Genomic DNA, 18,246 nt, shown 5'->3' on the forward strand with positions numbered 1-18,246 from the left:
TATGACCCTCTCCATCAGAAAAATGTTCATTTGCAGTGTAGTGAAACATATGGTTTTCTGACTTTTGGAAACAATATGGAAAACAAAACTTTCTCCAGTCATATTTTATTTTAATTTTTCAACTGTGGAGATGTGGAAATCTCACAGGTAGTCCTCTTTTGAATTTACGAGGCTGCCTATATTTCTTTTTTGTGTAGCTGCGACATTTTTTAAAAGGCCTCCTATATAAATTAGAAAGGGGGAAAAAAACAGGTTTTAAATGCAAAGTACAACATCAAGGTACGTAAAATCTACTGGTAGATCATATTAAGAATTTTTATCGGTATGTAGTGGACACCAGAAAATAAAATTTTAAGAAACAGCAAGAGAACTTGATATCATCCAAAGTCCATACTTTGAAAGGCTGTATTATTTTTTCTGAAATTACATTTCATATGTAAATCTTGGTATATTTACAATTTTAACTCACTGAGATATTATTTCCAATGAATGTATCTCCTGATTTCAAAACATTAAATTTTCATCAGCAATTTGTGGAAGAATTAAAATTTTCACTCAAGTCAGAATAACAAATATAAGCAATGCTGAAGAGCAAAGGAGTCCAAGAAGGCTGGACATTCTTCAAGAAGGAAATCTTAGAGGCACAGGAACATGCTGTGCCCATATGCCAAAAGATGAGCCAGTAGGGAAGAAGACCATCCTGGCTGAATGAAAAGCTTTGACTGGAACTCAGGAAAAAAAGGAGAGTTTATAACCCTTCGAAGAAGGCAAAGGTGACTCAGGAGGACTACAAAGATGTCATGAGGTTATACAGGGAGAAAATTAGAAGGGCCAAAGCCCAGCCAGAATTTAGTCTGTCTATGGCCATAAAGGACAATAAAAAATGTTCCCGTAAATACATGAGCAACAAAAAGAGGGTTAAGGAGAATCTCTGTCCTTTGTCAAATGAGCAGAGAAACATAGTGACAAAAAATTAGGAAAAGGCTGAGGTGCTTAATGAATTCTTTGCCTCAGTCTTTAATAATCAGACCAGTTGTGCTTCAGGTACACAGTCCCCTGAGCTTGAAGACAGGGATAAGGAGCAGAATGAAGCCCCAGTAATCCAAGGGGAAATGGTTAGTGACCTGTTACACCACTTATACACACACAAGTCAGATGGGATCCACCCAGGGGTTTTGAGGGATGCTGGCAGAGGCAGAGAACCTCAGCACTAAAAATTTACTCTTCTATCATACACACTTAAAAAAGTAGGACACAGCAGTATGACTGGAGTGAGCAGTTGGATACTATTTTGAATCTTTTCCCTATATTCCTTGCTTGTTCACATCTGGAGGCTCCAAAATGCATTTGTTGGCATGACCTTTGAGAGCAAAACAATTGCTTTTCAAATTTAGATAAGACTATGACTGGTAAAGTGAGTGACCCTATTGGTATTGCAATGCTTGGAAAGGTGTATTATTTTTATGAGGAATTAGTTCTTCATTGGTTTCTGCTTCATTGTACACTTGTAACTTTGATTTAGCCATCAAGTCCTTGAAAAAATAAAGACAGGAAAAGAAAAGCAAAATACTGAAAAAATTCTTCTATTTTTTTAGTATTAAATTAACAGCAGAAAAAATAGTGGGAAAACTATCGATTTTAATATAATCACAAAATATTGTGATGAAAAGTAAGGCCAAGTGCTTACTGACAAGAGAATCTCTAAATATATAATCATGTGCACAGTGTACATATACTGACCACTCTCTAGTAATAGAAGCACAGTACCAATTGAGAGATTGATCTCAATAACTTCCCATTTCAGTGAAGACATAAATCATGCCCTTCAGCTGGACAAAAGCAGCAGGATTGGGTATCACACTGTTTTTGCATACATAAGTGTCACAACATATGCTGGTAGATCACCTTTACCTGCATTTAAATAGCTGCGAAGCACCTAGTCTCACTGTACAGAGGGTAGCCATTAATGCCTAAACTTCATTCTCCAGCATAACTATCTTCTTTCCTGACAGAGTTTACATGTGACAATCTGAGTTCCATTCACTCTTTCAGAGCCAGCATTCAAGTCACAATACTTGAAGCCTGAGTTGCCTTCTATGAATGATCTATAAATGGTTTGAATTCCTGCCAAAGATAATACATCTACTGAGGAAAGGAGAGGAAAAAAAAAAAAAAAAAGCAATAAAAGAATAAGCTTTATGGGAAGAGCAGCCTCTTTTCCCATAAATGATGAATCAATCCATTATATTTGTGATAATCAATGCCATGGATCCTCTTCATGTGAAGGAAAAAAAACAATCAAACAAACAAAAAAACCCCACCCAAATTTGGTAAAGAGGCAAATCATTATTAATTCATTCATTGCAATAACATTAATCACAATGCGCTAATGTGATATTAATATGGCTTTAATATGCACTTCCATAGGAATTTCACTGTAATATAGGAATTAACTAATGTACCATGGTTTTAAAGAGTGACGTAAATTGATAAATAACACTGAAAAGCTTTTTAAATAGGGGTAGACATGAATCTACTGACATACTATGTTCTGGTGGAGACGGGAGGGTGCCCACATCCCGCTCTCATGCCCATACTTGCAGGTAGACTAATGTTCTGCTTTGCATTTTCCATGAGTTATTGCCTACAGCAACAGCCAGTCAGCTTTTCAACACTGCGGTCCTGTTCCAGGAAATATTGATGTTGGAGATGAGTAGTTCTGGGAATGGAATCAAAGCTGTAATGATGCTTACTGGTGTCTAGGAGCAGTTTTGGAGTCACGTGTGCACTCAGTGTTTCGAACACCCTTGCAGACAGAGGCAGTGGACCATTTTACAGATATATCTCCCATGACATCCTTCAAAACTGACTTCTGCCATATTCATATGTTATGGATAATAATTCAAAGCAGACACATCCTACGTGACCAGTTCTTGAAGGCAGATGATACAGCATGGGGAAATGCATTAGACAGTGGCAAAGGGCCTTTTCCTTACCGAGTACCTCCTACTCAACACAGACCTGAGTTTGATGAGGTATTGCAGCCGTCAGCTGAAGCAGTCATCAGTGCTTGGGACCAAACCTTAATGGAGAGCTGTCAAATGGAGGAAAAGGAAAACTAAAATATGAGAATGTGTAAGAAAAGTAATGAAACAAAAATATTAAACCACTTTTACACTTAAAGCACTGTGTAGTTCCAGTGCATCCCTAATCTCACGTAACATTGATATTCCACAGAATGCTGTAAAACCCTAAAATGACGATGCACTTTGAACAGTAAATTGGACTAAACCTCCAGTAGTTCCTTTCAATCAGCATTTCCATGAGAATATGATTGAAATTAGTAGTAGAAAAAAATATATTATTTTTGGGTATAATCTACTTGTGGAGGATTTTTTGTTGGTTGGTATGCTTGTTTATTTTGTTTGCTTGTGTTGTTTGTTTTGTTGCTGGTTTTTTGGGTTTGGTTTTGTTTTGTTTTTCTGGAGTATTACCTGCACATTAGCAGACATACTAAAAGTATTGAGGCTATAGTTAGTATTTTTCCAAGCATTAAATACTGCTGTTATACTGAAAATGCTCTATGTTTAATTTAAGAAATTCTTTATTTCAGTGTGTGAGATTAATAAATTAAATCTTTCAGAGATATCCATTATGAACACATGTCTACAGCAATGTCAGTTTTAGACTTTGAAATATTTTCACAACACACTAAGATAAAATATATTTAGTATGAACTTTCAGACTTTGCTTCTGACAACTTGTTGCTCCATTCAGTGCTGCAGCAATGTAGATTGGTCTGCTTCAGTAACTGGAAATGGAAATTACTGCATTTTAAAAAATATTTTAGAAACTCTTTCTGATATCCTGTATCTCTGGGTCATTTTTTCAGGCCACTGGATTTTTTTATTTTCTTTAAAATCCAATTATATCCTAAAATATCCAAAATTATTTTAGTTCATAATGGGAAGCCAAGCGGGAAACGACTGTTCCATAAGATTTAAAGCCATTATTATAGTTTGGAGCCAACAACTATATTTGTGTCCAATACTGTAGCCTATTACAATGAGAAATGCTATACTTTTAATCAGCAAAATTATTCAGTGTGTACAGGACTTCTAACCTTAGCTGTTTATAATAAAATTTGGCAGTTAACACTTCCTGACTTTCATCCTTTGTCTGTCTTGCTAGGTGACCAATAACCCTCAGGGAATGCATATTCTTTATAAGTGTGTAATACAATAAGACCTAGATCATTGCTGACACCTTTACTGAGATTGTACAAATGGTCATAAGCAAGTATATGAAAATATTTTTTTTCCAGAGGATGAGAGTTGTGATAAACTGGAAAGATTAACATTTGTGCTAAAATCACAGACATGATCTATTCATTGTATAATCTCGATCACCAAATAAATCCCTCAATATTCTCTATTACAGAAAATGAGAAGTCTTTTGAAGGTATTTTTGTTAAAAATCTTTGGTATATGATTACAACAGATTTTCTCTCAAGATCGTGACTGAACTGCTATTTTCTCCAGGGTTCTGAATGATTTTGTAGCAACAGAGAAAATTATACACCTGGAGGTAAAGGGGCACAGTAGACATGGGGTAGAATTTGACTACAGTCTTAAGTATTCTTTTAACTTCAAGAAATATCACTTTCATGTACCTGTGATATTAATTTAAAATTATTTTAGCTTATTCTGTTATAAACCAGGAGGAAAAAAACCCACAACAGTATTTTTCAAATGCTCCGTATTAAGCAGGGATCATTTAAATTGACAGAATTAGCTTGAATTAAATCATCAATATTATAATACTGTTTTTATATCAGCTACATGACTATTCCACTTATTCTTTTTAAAACCATGACAGGCACAGCAATATAATAAAAACAATGGTCCACTTATTGTTCTTTTATCTCAATTGTTTAACTTCAAGTCTTTTAACAATGGGCATGATTTGCAGTCTCTTTCTGATACGATGGCTGCAATTGGAAAAACAAATAAATGGAGGCTAAAGTGAAATTCAGTAAGTGTTATTCTCATAATAAATCACAGGCATCTTCTATCTTAACCATGTCTTGAATTTTCTGAGAAAAATAGATTAGGAATTCACCTTTTTTTTTTTTTCTTTTGAGAAACCAGACCAAAATGTAACATTCCTGAAAGCATTCAGTAAGCCTCCAAATCTCTTGATGATACCCAGAAACATTGTGTTTCTTGTTTTGTTTTTTGAAATGGAAAAATAATTATAAAGCATATTGTGCTAATAAATCAAAAAAGGCGCTTGAAATAATCTCATAAAATGTTATTGCTTAAATAATGCCCTTCATCAGTATTCTTTGTTTAACATTTTATGTTTATTGATAAATGAAGATGCATTTAAATAATTCAAATAAAACATTAGCTGCAAGCAAGGAATTAATAATTGATAGGACTGGAAGGGCTTTTTTTCACTTGGGAAATAGATAATATTAGCTTAATGTGGGGTTGTAGGAACAGAGGAAATGTAATGGATCTGCCTGCTTTAAACTGATGATGGTTATTGTGGTCTGAAAGTTGCTACAAAGGCAAAAGCAAGACAGCTCTGTAACTGCAATAGATTTCACTCACAGGAGCTGACAATGCAAATTGTGGTTTGATATGCCAGATTTATACATGAGAAGGGATCTAATAAACTTAACATATGCTATAGGAAAGAAATAAATGCTATTAAACTTATTAGACAGTTATGGTGTCTACAAATATTTGGATTTTTCCCCCCTGTCTCCTCTTTCTTGAATGTCTTCATCCATAGTTTTTTTAAGTCAGGGAACCACAACTAAGGATACTGTAACACAGAAGCCAATGCATTCTTGAGGAATCTCAGAGGGAGACCATTTAGTCTAGAAACACTCATCATAAGGTTTTATTTAGATTTGCCTGTAAAGGAGCCAAACTTCTCCAGCTGCATATTTGAACACGCTAGCCTCTTCTGCGGAGATGTAAAAAAACAGCTTTATCAGATCCTCTGTTAGGAGGGAAATTTCTGTTGGTGATCTTCCAGTTGCGTGTGGTGATGATAGCAAAAACCGCAGAATTGCTCTGAAATTAGTTGTGCAACTTCCATTTCCTTTCGTTTTTGGAGATGTCAGATTCATAATGATCTGAAAGTCTACCAAATGACATTTTCATTTCTGTATGGTATTTATGGATCTATAATCCAGATGTTCATACTACACTGTAGCAACCAGAAATGTGCATTTGCGCATGTAACCAATATTTGACTTTATTAGTTTGATATGCAGGACACAAATTAAAATAAATAAAATAAAGATATTTTTGCATAAAACTATAATAATTTCATAGATGTTATTGGTCCAATAATGTAAGATTATAATCAGGTATTTTGCTACACAATTAGAAAATTAATGTTCTAATCAAAAATCTTTTAGACAGTCATAAACAAGACTATCAAAAAATGTAATCTTATCTGAGAAACAATAGTGTTTTGCAGGTTTTAAAATCAAGTTCAAAAGATCATAGCATTATTGTACTTGACCCCAACCACTAGAAATGATGTTGTTATAATATCAGGGGTTTTACTTAAAGAACCAAACAATTCCAGTAAAACCATCAAATAAAACTCTCTTCGTTATTTAAATTGGTTGTATCTTGTGTCATCACTTATGAAAAATGAGTGTGTCATATTACTGAAAATGAACAGTTGTGTTTTCTACCTATTTTCCACAGGGGTAAATGGTTATAAAAGGATCAAGGCAGTGAAGAATCAAGTTCTGTATCTCTAATTATGTTTGCCAAGTTCATACCTGAGCATCTCCCAGAATAGGTTTTCTTAAGCAGACAGATTGTAAGCCTGCACAAAATTTATTTCAGAAATGCAAATGGGAGAAAGCAGCTTTGTTTTCCAGCCATTGCAACACTCGACATGACATTTAGATAGACTTGCTTGCATTGACAGTAGGCACATATGTCTACTATTTTGTTTTAAAATATATGTATTGCTTTTAATAACAACATTACAGCTGTTCACAAAATGACGCCTCTAGACAGAAGCACTACAATGAAAAGAGAGTATCAACAGAAGGACTGTATCTGCATGCAACTCGTACAGTTGCCAAGAAGTGAAGATACAACATATGGTCACTTTGTAAAGGTGAGCTGAACAAAAAACAAGCAGCAACCTAGCCAATTTTTGTCATTTGAATTCTCCTGTTCAAAACTCAATTTAGTTTCATATGACTCTTACTAATTTGAATGATTTATTTATTAAAATATGAAACAGCTAGACTTGCAACTGGGAAAAAAAAATGAAATAAATTTGTGGAATGGTACGTTGCCAATTTTTCACTTGTCTAGAGCTATCCTTTAAAAATTAATGTATAATTTTGCAGCAGAAGAATCAAATGCTATTAACAGCTTGCTAGTGTGAAGAGAGGAAGTTGTAACTTATATTAAATATTCCACTGTTGATATGCCTATGAATGTCTTCCCTTGATTTATCTGTTTATTGAACTGCCTTGGAAGGGCCACTCCTCATAGGAATGCATCAGGGAATGTTAACATAACCAAAATGTCTTTGATAATCTTTCTGGACTCTGGACATCACCCAGAAAATGATGAGATTTAGGAAAAAAAAAAAAAACGATAAGCTTGGGTATGTCTAATTTCACACTGCAACAATTTATAAACTCTGTAGGGAAAGTGTGAATTCCAGACAAGCTGCTGGTTTAGGCAACATTACTGCTTTTGTACCTGAATAACTAATAAAATTCAGAGTTGCATGCATTTTTTTCATCAACAGAAGAAATAATCAGATCCTTGCTTTAATTCTGTGTATTGATAATGAACAAATACAACTCTGGCTCCCTGAGTGCCTGAGGAAAACAAGGGGAAGGAAGATTTTGTTTTGTTTTGTTTTGCTTTGTTTTCTTTTGTTTTGGTTTGTTTTGGTTTGTTTTTTTCTTACAGCACTATACCCCAAGTTAATCTTTCTTTCTTTGTTATTTCAGTTCCTTTTGCAGATGCATTCTACAGCCCTTTTGTGCATGGTATTTTCTCAACATTTTCTGTCTGATTGCTTGTCTAATTCTCAGTCTCCCATTTGTCCATGAATGCAGAAACCTTTATAAACAGTAGCCTACACTTACATATGTGATGTTTGGCATTATGTGCTTGCAACAGGAAACATCACTTTTCCAATTCCCATGTTTAATTGTTATTTAAATTATGTCACAGAGGTGTTACGGTTATTTGCTTTATTTCTGACACATGTCAGCTCTCACCTTACCAAGGCTATTTATAATGTGGTCAACAACATGTTGCAAGATTGTTTAGCCCAAGCTGAGAGTTGGAGTGTTCCTTAGAAAGTTCCAGCCCTGTTATTTGGCCAGCACAACCAGCTTAAAGAGCTCCCTCTGTCATCATTGCACTTGAATTCTTACTTCTTAGTTTCTTTAACCCAGAAGGTTCAATGAGAAAAACAAAGGAATGAAAAAAAAAAAAAAAAAGAAATTGTGTCTATAATTTTTTCATCAGGATTCATTCTTCTCTGATTTATCTGCTGGATCCATATTAGCTCTTTGCAAAGGATAGTAAAAGTATAGTATAGTAAAAGTACTGAGAAAGCATTTAGGCCTGTCTTGTCATAAAGAACTGGAAGAGCTGTGCATCCCAGATCCCTATCAAAACTATAACTGCCAGGACTGTTTGTACAAGTAACTTGAGCAGAAATGTTAACTTATCACATTAAACTGCAAAGAAATCTATCAATCAGGAAAAAAAATTGTCACTGCAGCTCTGACATAGTCCTGATGAAACGTGGAACCTGAGAGAAAGAGGAAAACGTCAGTTTGCATCTCAGAGCAGCTACCCATTTTCCAGGAACAATTCAACTTCTGTGGCAGGGGTTTCTGCCCCAACGGTTGTAGCTATTTCAGACTCCAAAGTCAGTACCTATGCAAAGCTCTAGGTCATCGCACAAGCTGCTGGTCAGAGCATGAATAAGATTTGTCAAGACTGCTAACATTTGCATCTGGGTCAATAGGACAGAGCAGTGGCTGTGCTGAGAAAAGATCACTCATTAGGGCAGTGCTCAGATATCCCCACCTAAGAAGCATGTTTTGGCTTAGGATAGATGTTATGGGGAATATCAAACAAAATATCCAACAGTGCAACTTTTTGGTTGATCAGGCAGCCACCACGTGTTCATCCAGTTGTGCAGGGGAATCAAGTACCACACCAGTTCCCCTACACGCACTGCAGATTCCAATGAAACCCTTTCTCTAGGAGAGAGCTTTGATTTAACTCAGTGCTTTTCATTCCTATAGGTCTAAGCAGTTCGCATTTGCACTGGTAAATTCCAAATATGAAACTGAACCCATGGTGCTGTCAGTCTCTTTTCTGAGAAGAAAGTCACACCTGGAGCCCACTGCATAGCCATGGTCAGCATAGCCCATGTTAACCCACAGTAACACCACTTCCCAACCCATCTACCCAAGAACAGTCACTGAAGTCAACGTATATCTGGTAATTAGGGGGGTGACAAGGAAGCCCTTTCTCTGTATGATAACAGGAAAAAAAGCTCATGTAATGCAACACGGTACATTGATCCTTTTTTGATCAAGGGAAAAAGATCTCACAGAGACATCAGATCATCAGGAAATGAGGCGAGTGTGTATCTCTATACAGCTATGATAAGACAGTCCCTTGGGCATTAGATTCCATTCTAATCACTTCAGTGCTCCGAAATATAGACAAATAAAAGTGAGTGAAGTGCAAGCTAAAGAAATAAAAGTAATATTGAGAGCTGTGACTTCAATGTAAGAAAAGCTGGATTAAAAAAATATATTACCTCAAGTGAGGATGAAGTGATAACATGATAATTGTCTTTCAGTTTCCAAAGATTGTTTAGGTTGAAAAAAAAAATATTTGTGGAGTTGAAAGGCTATATAAGAAAAATATGGCAAATTTTAGTAAGAGCAAATTTTTGCTGAATCAGAAAAGACTTGCTTAGCTTTCCATGCACTATGAAATAATTTCTCATGGGAAATGGAAAAAGTCTGGGACTTTTTAGAGCAAATCTGTATAAAGCATAGAAAGATTTACTGCAGTGCTGTAGGTGTGACCATCCTTTATTCATAACTATTTTATTTTTGTGTTACAAAAGATCTTTTGAGTCATGAAGGTTATACCGGGTACATGCAACTTAAACTATTGTAAGGTAGCTTTCTATAGTATTTTTGTTTTTCTTATTTATTAAAAAAAACCAAAACCAAACAACAACAAAACAAACAAAAACAAACAAACAAACAAAACCAACCCAAAACCAACCAACCAAAACCCCCAAAACAACAACAAAAAACAAACACACACACACAAACCAAAACAAAAACACCCACCCACCAACCAAACAAACAAAAAAACCCCCAATCAAACAAAAAACCCACAACCACCAACTTCTCCTGGACAGTATTTTTTTGACTAAAACTTTTTCTATTGGAATGTTTCAGCTTTGCAAAAATGAAAGGGCATAAAGAGTATTCCATATTAATTTAAAAAAATAAAGAGCTGAAAGGTAACTTTGATAGGGACGATGATTTGTTGGAACGGATTTTTTGATATAATGTTTTAAAATTATTTTCTATTAGTGCTGGTCAATTTAAACTTAAATCTCAGTAGAGATGAGATGAGATTTCCACAGAATATCTCATTTGAAGAGTCAAAATTGATCTTTTTCATCAGAATTTAGATTTAAAGATTCTTTGAGTTCTTTTCTTTACGTTCTGTCTGATTTAGGCCTTACCCCTGAATTTGTAAAGCTTTCCAGGAAATAAAGTTTCCCTTCAACTTGCTGTAAGCATGCTTAATTCTTCTGCTTCACAAGGTGCTGTTTATTTTATTTTATTTTATTTTATTTTATTTTATTTTATTTTATTTTATTTTATTTTATTTTATTTTATTTTATTTTATTTTATTATTTTATTTTATTTTATTTTATTTTATTTTATTTTACTGATTTTTTTTTCTGCTTCAGTGTATTCATAAGATTTCCAAGACATTCACTGTAGCTTCTTGATTTTGAAAGTACATTCCATTTCTTTGATCTGCCTCCTTTCCAGCACCGAATAATGATAAACAGATCTTGTAAAAATCTTTTCACTGATGTTTAAATTGAGGAACAAAATTCAGAGAGAGATAAGGTATCACTTTCACCAAACATGTTACTCTAGATTTATATCCTACATCTTGATTTGATGCAATGTTTATAACAACATGTTTTATGTATAATGCCATGAAGTGATGACAATCTGCTCTACTGTCATGGTGTGATTCTGAATTAATAGGAAACAAGGTGAGGGCAGAGCAGGCAATCATTGTACGTGTTAACTTCATGATTAACCATTGGGTTCTTAATAAAGTCTTACTCCACAGAACAGACTGCCAAATATTTTTGTCACTTGTACAATATTTTGCCAAGATATATGACCTTGAAAGTCACCTTTAAAGTTATCTTAATATTTCTCACAACTGAGACTTATTCAGCTTTTATGAACTTCAGTGAGAACACACCTGATGCATAAAATAATCACCAATAGAGTCTGGAATTCCTAAAAATAAATTGTATAAAGTGAAGTATATTGCAAAAGAGTGCACTTCATTTCTCTCACTTTAACTAAACTTAGTGCATGATATTAATTAATTATGCTAGAATGTTTTTCCTTAAATAGAAATGGAATAATTGGTGCATACCATTTCCATCACAGTTTGTGAAATCTGTTTGGCAGATTACTGAGCTCAAAAGCACTTGCTGCGTTTCAAGATCAACAACTGCTTACTGGAAAATTATTAGTTGCTTGGTTTGCTGCACTATTTCAAGAACATCACGCCTGCCCTCAGTGCAGAGAAGACTTGTCATGACATAAGTTAGTCTAATTCTTATTGCTCAGTGCAACTACTTAGACCCTTTGCAGCTGTGGTATATAACGTCGTCATCAGTCATTCTTGCCTATAAACCATACATTTGTAACAAAGTCAGGCTGATTCTCAGTACTTGTTGATCTGAATATTGTTTCCATAAGGGAACTGTGGTATCACTCTATACAAGGTGATGGAAGGGAGCATAGCAAATGGAGATTTCTACCCCCTGAAGCCTACACTCCAGATGCAAACAAAACACAAAAAGTAAAGTATAAACAAATAGTAACACTGATTGTTTAGCAGTTAATCATCCCAACAACAACTTCTCCTTGTAGACAGCATAGTAAAACAGAATTTAAAGGATGTGTTCAGTGTAGAGAGTAAAATAAGTTTACAGATATTGTTCTCAAGCACAGAGAGCAGAAAAAAAAAAAAAAAAAAAAAAAAAAAGAAGGTGCCTGCTTCAAATATAACTAAAAAAGAAGTGAAGTTCTGAAGAGGAGGTTAGCCAGAAGCAGGTGGCAATATACTGATAATAATTGGAGATGATAGGGTGGGACTAGGCTATGAAGTATCTGAAGAACAAGGAGGAAAAAAAAAAAAAAAGAGAAGAGAGGAGAGGCGAGGAGAGGCGAGGAGAGGCAAGGCAAGGCAAGGCAAGGCAAGAAAAGAAAAGAAAAAAAAGAAAAGAAAAAAAAGAAAAGAAAAAAAAGAAAAGAAAAGAAAAAAGAAAAGAAAAAAAGAAAAAAAAGAAAAAAAAAGAAAAGAAAAGAAAAGAAAAGAAAAGAAAAGAAAAGAAAAGAAAAGAAAAGAAAAGAAAAGAAAAGAAAAGAGAAGAGAAGAGAAGAGAAGAGAAGAGAAGAGAAGAGAAGAGAAGAGAAGAGAAGAGAAGAGAAGAGAAGAAAAGAAAAGAAAAGAAAAGAAAAGAAAAGAAAAGAAAAGAAAAGAAAAGAAAAGAAAAGAAAAGAAAAGAAAAGAAAAGAAAAGAAAAGAAAAGAAAAGAAAAGAAAAGAAAAGAAAAGAAAAGAAAAGAAAAGAAGAAAGAAAAAAGAAAAAGGCTTATCTTCTCCATCTATATGGCCATGCTCAAAGGGAAAGGTTTCGGCAGAGTTCTTTTATATAGCCTTGAGAAAATTTTGCTTGCTTATTCTACCTGATTTTTGTCAGGAAGCAGATTAAGCAGTAGTTTGTGAAAGCACTCACACTCAAAAAGAAGAAAGCAATAACTGCGACATTCAGAGCAGAATTGAAATTCATGTTTGAGCAGGCTGTCATTGCTCAGGGTTATCAACGATAACACAGTTTAATGACATTACAAGCCTTAAGCCTTCACTTTCACACATTTTGTAGGTATCTGTGTCTGCATTTGCATCATATGGCTAAGTATAGCCTTTGTTAACCAGCATCAGAAATACAATATCTGGAAGATAGTTTTTTTCAGCAATATTGTCAAGACTTCCAAGTTGGCTTGTGTAGCCATAGAAATATCCCATTGCAATAGTAAGGAAACTAAATCTTGTCATATCCCTGTTGCTGTGGTTTAAATTTAACCAAATAATTATTGTGCTCCTCAGAAATAAATCCAGCTGAATGTATACCACTCTGAAAGAAAAACTAACAGTTATATGCAGAAGCCTAAATTTTTAAAGGTTATAAAACATCTGATAAAAATCAGAGTTTCCTGTAGAAGCATTTTACAGTTATTTTTATAAAGCCTTTATACATCTCTGTAGACGTCAGGTTCCCTAAGACCTTAAGAAAACAAAAATCTGTTCAAGTTCTTATGTTTAGTAAAGGTTATACAGCATATCATGTAATTAACAATCCACATCTGCAACAGGAAGTTTATTGTTGCTGTTGGATAGCAGACTGCTGGTTTCAGGTGTGAGTAAGCAGGCAACCAACAGAAGAGAGGTGAGCAGCTTGGAAACTTTATGGAAACTATTAGAGTGTGGGAGTCTGGGAATTATTTATACTGTGGTATGTTCTCTCTGTTTTACTGACAACACTTTCATGTTGACTTTCATTGTTTCTGCACAGGTAGGCCACTTTGCAGCTATCTGGCTGTCGCGGTTGAGACGGACAAACGACATGGACCAAGTTCCTTCAAGATGAAAGTAATAGGGTTCCATTTATTGCTACAAGTGCATTTTTATACAATTCTACCAGTTCATGTGACTTTTCACTATTGGTTACAAGTTACAGCACTAACATGTCATTGGTTAATTTTGCTATCATCCACGTTATTCTTCTATCCCCTTCTCTCTCATGGGTACATCTGGCAAAAATGAATCACGTAAAAGTCTGCAAAGAAAAGTAATTTTCGCTGCTTGAGAAATCGTTTGAGACCTTGTGACACACAAGCTGAGCATTAGTGAGGCTGAGAGATCCTGGAACAAGGCAGTCCTGTGGCTCTAAAGGGAAACAGACTTGATGACAAAAGATATCCAAAATAGGCAATTTCCATCTATTGAATGATAGCTTATTTAAATACTTCTGTTACAAGTGGAATTGAGGTAGGAAGTACCTTTTCTGGAGTGATGTCTACAAAGTGCAATATGTTTTTATAGGAAGTGGATGGTCAAAATCTCTACTGAGATTCTCAAACATGTTTTTAAAAGATGGTCAAGACTTAAAATCTCAGGCTTTGTCCTAAGCTTCCATGCAAAATAAACACAATCTTATCTACCTCCCTCTTCATGACTTTCTTTCCCTCAATTTTATCTTTACTCCAAAAACTTATAATGATACTGTGGCTTGAGTTCTAAAATAATAGCCTAGACAGTACATCTTCCTCCAGTGCAATGAAATGTGCACTTAACAGACCATGTTGGCCAGACATACTTTGTTATTAAAAATCAGTTTTATCTGGTTGCAATCTTATTCTTAGTTAATTGAAGGTTAACAGTTATTACATAAACCAATTGGTCTATTTTGCAAGCAAGACACATATTTTAACCAAAATCCATTTACAATTCTCCATTTTTTTTTCTTATTACACGTAAGCATCCACAGCTACTTAATTCCAAGACTGAAAACCAAACCCGAAGTTTAGAAAATTACAGTCTCTTTGTTCCTCTTATTCCTACAACCCATCTCTGTCTGCCTTTCCAACTTCAGTTCCATTTTTTTTAATGCTAAAGAATATATTTATGTGTAAGAGAAAGCCACAAGAGTAGAAAAATGCTGTCTGAGAAAACAAAGAACAATTAATGAAGAAATAATAAATATATACAATGGAATGCCCGTTATTTGCCCTTAAGTGATATATTAGGTACAGGAAATCACATTAACATTTGATATATGTGTCACTTTAAGAGTGAATCTTGGTTTGTGGAGGTAGCTTGTGTGTCATATGATGTAAGTACTTTTATTGAGTAGGTAAGTATGTAATAGCTAAAAGCCTCATAAATCAGCTCAATGTTCTCCCAATTTATAGAGAATATTTGATCTGAGAACATTACTGTCTGGTGAGCCACTGAGAAAAAGAGAAGACATGAAGAGTGATGGAGATGGATATATTGGATAATTTTTATATATATATCTATATATAGTATCTGGGGCTGACTCTTCATTGCTTGCATCTTTTATGCTCATTAACACCTGTGCAAGTGTAACATACTACCAAATCAAAATCTTCAGCTCACTTACTTTAACACTTTTATAGCTGCTTCTCATGGGGGTAGGTCATACAAAATGAGACACAGGACAGTTTTTTTAATCCACAGGATTCTCTTTAAACAACAATAGCAGTTAATAAATCATGTGTTTGAAGGATTATTTGAAGTATATAAAATAGTCCAAATCAATCTAGCCATTGTTTTCAGCATTACAATCAGCCCTATGTTATTGCAGCAAAGAAGTACATTTTCGTCTAATTGCAACTAGAAATTACCAATTTTCAGTCTATCTCTGCATATTAATTTTTTATTCAAACAGTGAGGGACTTTGAAAAACTGTATTTATAACTACATGCATAACCATATAAACACCATATATAAAAAAGAAAAAATACCATATGGATTCTCTGTGATTCTCCTTTACAGGATTCTTCACATAGTGCTTTATATCTGCATTGAAAGTATTTCATATTTAACAGCATCTGTCAGTAGTATGATAATCTGTACACTATGATGAGTCTATGTATTGACTGAAGCTAAACTTCTGAACCTGTTGCAACATAAGAAAGCAGTGTTATTTATTTGCCATATTGTAGTTATAAAACAAAATAAGTTATATTTGCTGTGGTTACTCAAGAAGAGTTGTTGAACAGGCCTCTGATAGCTAAATGGATGCTTCAACATATTTTTGAAATTGTGATCTGTGAGGGCCCTGATGCTTTGAGGCATTGCTTGTTGGATTGTTCACCTATTCATATTTTATACAGCTGAATACCTTCCACTTTAAGTTACATCAGGGGGCCTTTAAAAACCATATTTCACTCAACGACATTTTTCATCAGGCTAGTATGGAAACAGTAGAAGTCTAAAGTTTCTTTTCCATCTCCTTTCTGGACCACACAGGTAGTATATACGGCATCATTCCCTGGAAAAATAAGATACTATAGGATTTATTGTCTGGGTGAAATGTTTAAAATTTCTCTTAATCTATTAATTAAATGGAATTGTCTTTGCTTGTATAGTCATTTCTGGATATTTGCCCTGCAGTTTTGGACCGATTCACTGAATTATTTGGGGCTCAGAGTAAAAGATTGCCTAACAAAATATGGGGACACACTACTCCCGAATTAAACAAAACACTACCTCAATACCTAACATTAGAATGCATAAAATGACTATTAGCACAAAACTAGTTTTTTGGGTTTTTTTTTTTGTTGTTGGTTTTTTTGTTTGTTTGTTTGTTTGTTTTTAAAAAAAGAGTGAATGGTTTGATGTATCTGTCCATGAACAAAATAAGACCAGAAAAAGGTGCTAAACCTAACAGAGGTACAAGAATAGACCCAACTTTTCTTTCTGAACCCACTCTTTTGGCTTCACAAACTGCTGTTCATTTAAACTGTTTGGTGCAAAGACCAGACAGTATCTAACTCAGCTGTGAATCAGGCTTGCTTGAGCATCAGCACGCACAGCAGTAACACAGTGTCATGGAATGCTTCTGTGTTCTTTTATAAACTCTGTCTCTAGGGAGGAATATAGTCTACTCTTACGAATTAGATCCAGGCTGCTAAAGTGACACTCTACCTCCCACCCCAAGTTGCACTTCAATATGTCATTCCACTTGTATTCTACCTGAGCACTTGTACTGGCTCTGAATGACACTTCAGTTGAATCTGTACTGGCACATGATCTGCTCAGTAAGGTCTATAAAATCTAACATGGTTAACAATCCCTGTTGATGAATGGGACTGTTCAATTATCCTAACAATTCCTCTTTGACCTTAACCTTTCTTGAAAACAGAGATTATGCATTACGTCTTAATTCTAGCTTCCCCTTCTTCAGAGTGTAATCCAACTCTTTAAATTCCATTTTCCTTAAGCTTTTTCATTTTAAAGAATGAAGGCTCCTGAAGGCTCTTTTGCATCTCTGTTTAGCTATCTAGACAACTGAAACTGCCATCTCTTCTTTTTTTTTTTTTTTCTCCCATAAATCTCCTTCACTTGCCAAAATACATACACACTTAAAACTCCAAAAAACTAAAGCGCAACTTCTAAAATAAAGTCAAGGTTTAGATGTCCAAAGTTTTGAGAATTAGGAAATAAAAGGACAAATATAATTCTGACCCTATAAACAGGACGTCAATTTCAAGACAATGACTAACATGAAATTTCCCTCAAAATCAAATATAAATGGCAGAATATTCTAGTAAAATCCTGTAGATCATGTTACTGCTGTTCTGTGGTTTTATGTAGTTCTGACGGGTGTTCTATAAATCAGAAATCTTCAGGCATTCTTTGGGAAAAAATGCAAAACACCAAAGACTAAGATAACTACAACAGTCACAGTGACACCAGCGGTAGAAAGTGCTAGTATGAGCCTTCTAATCTAGAAATTAGCTTAATCATAGTATAGATGTTTTGTTGTCAGGCTGCTGTCAAGATAAATAATCCTTCTCTACTGTATCTACATGATAAACATCAGTTAAAGCAAGAAAGAATCCTTTGAGGTAAAATTGTAAGCTATAAGATCTACATATTTGAGAAAGGATCAATTCAAACATCAAATGAAACTGTTTAGGTTTGTAATAAAACAGAGGTGGTTTTTTTTTCTAAATTATACTCTTGGTCAGTCTTGTAAAACTGAGGAGCTTGAAGTTCTGGAAGTAAGTAGAAGACTGGCCAGTGTAAGAGTAAAGACCATTTTT

This window comes from Streptopelia decaocto (genome assembly GCF_964273445.1).
Source record: "Streptopelia decaocto genome assembly, chromosome: 7".
NCBI lineage: Eukaryota > Metazoa > Chordata > Aves > Columbiformes > Columbidae > Streptopelia > Streptopelia decaocto.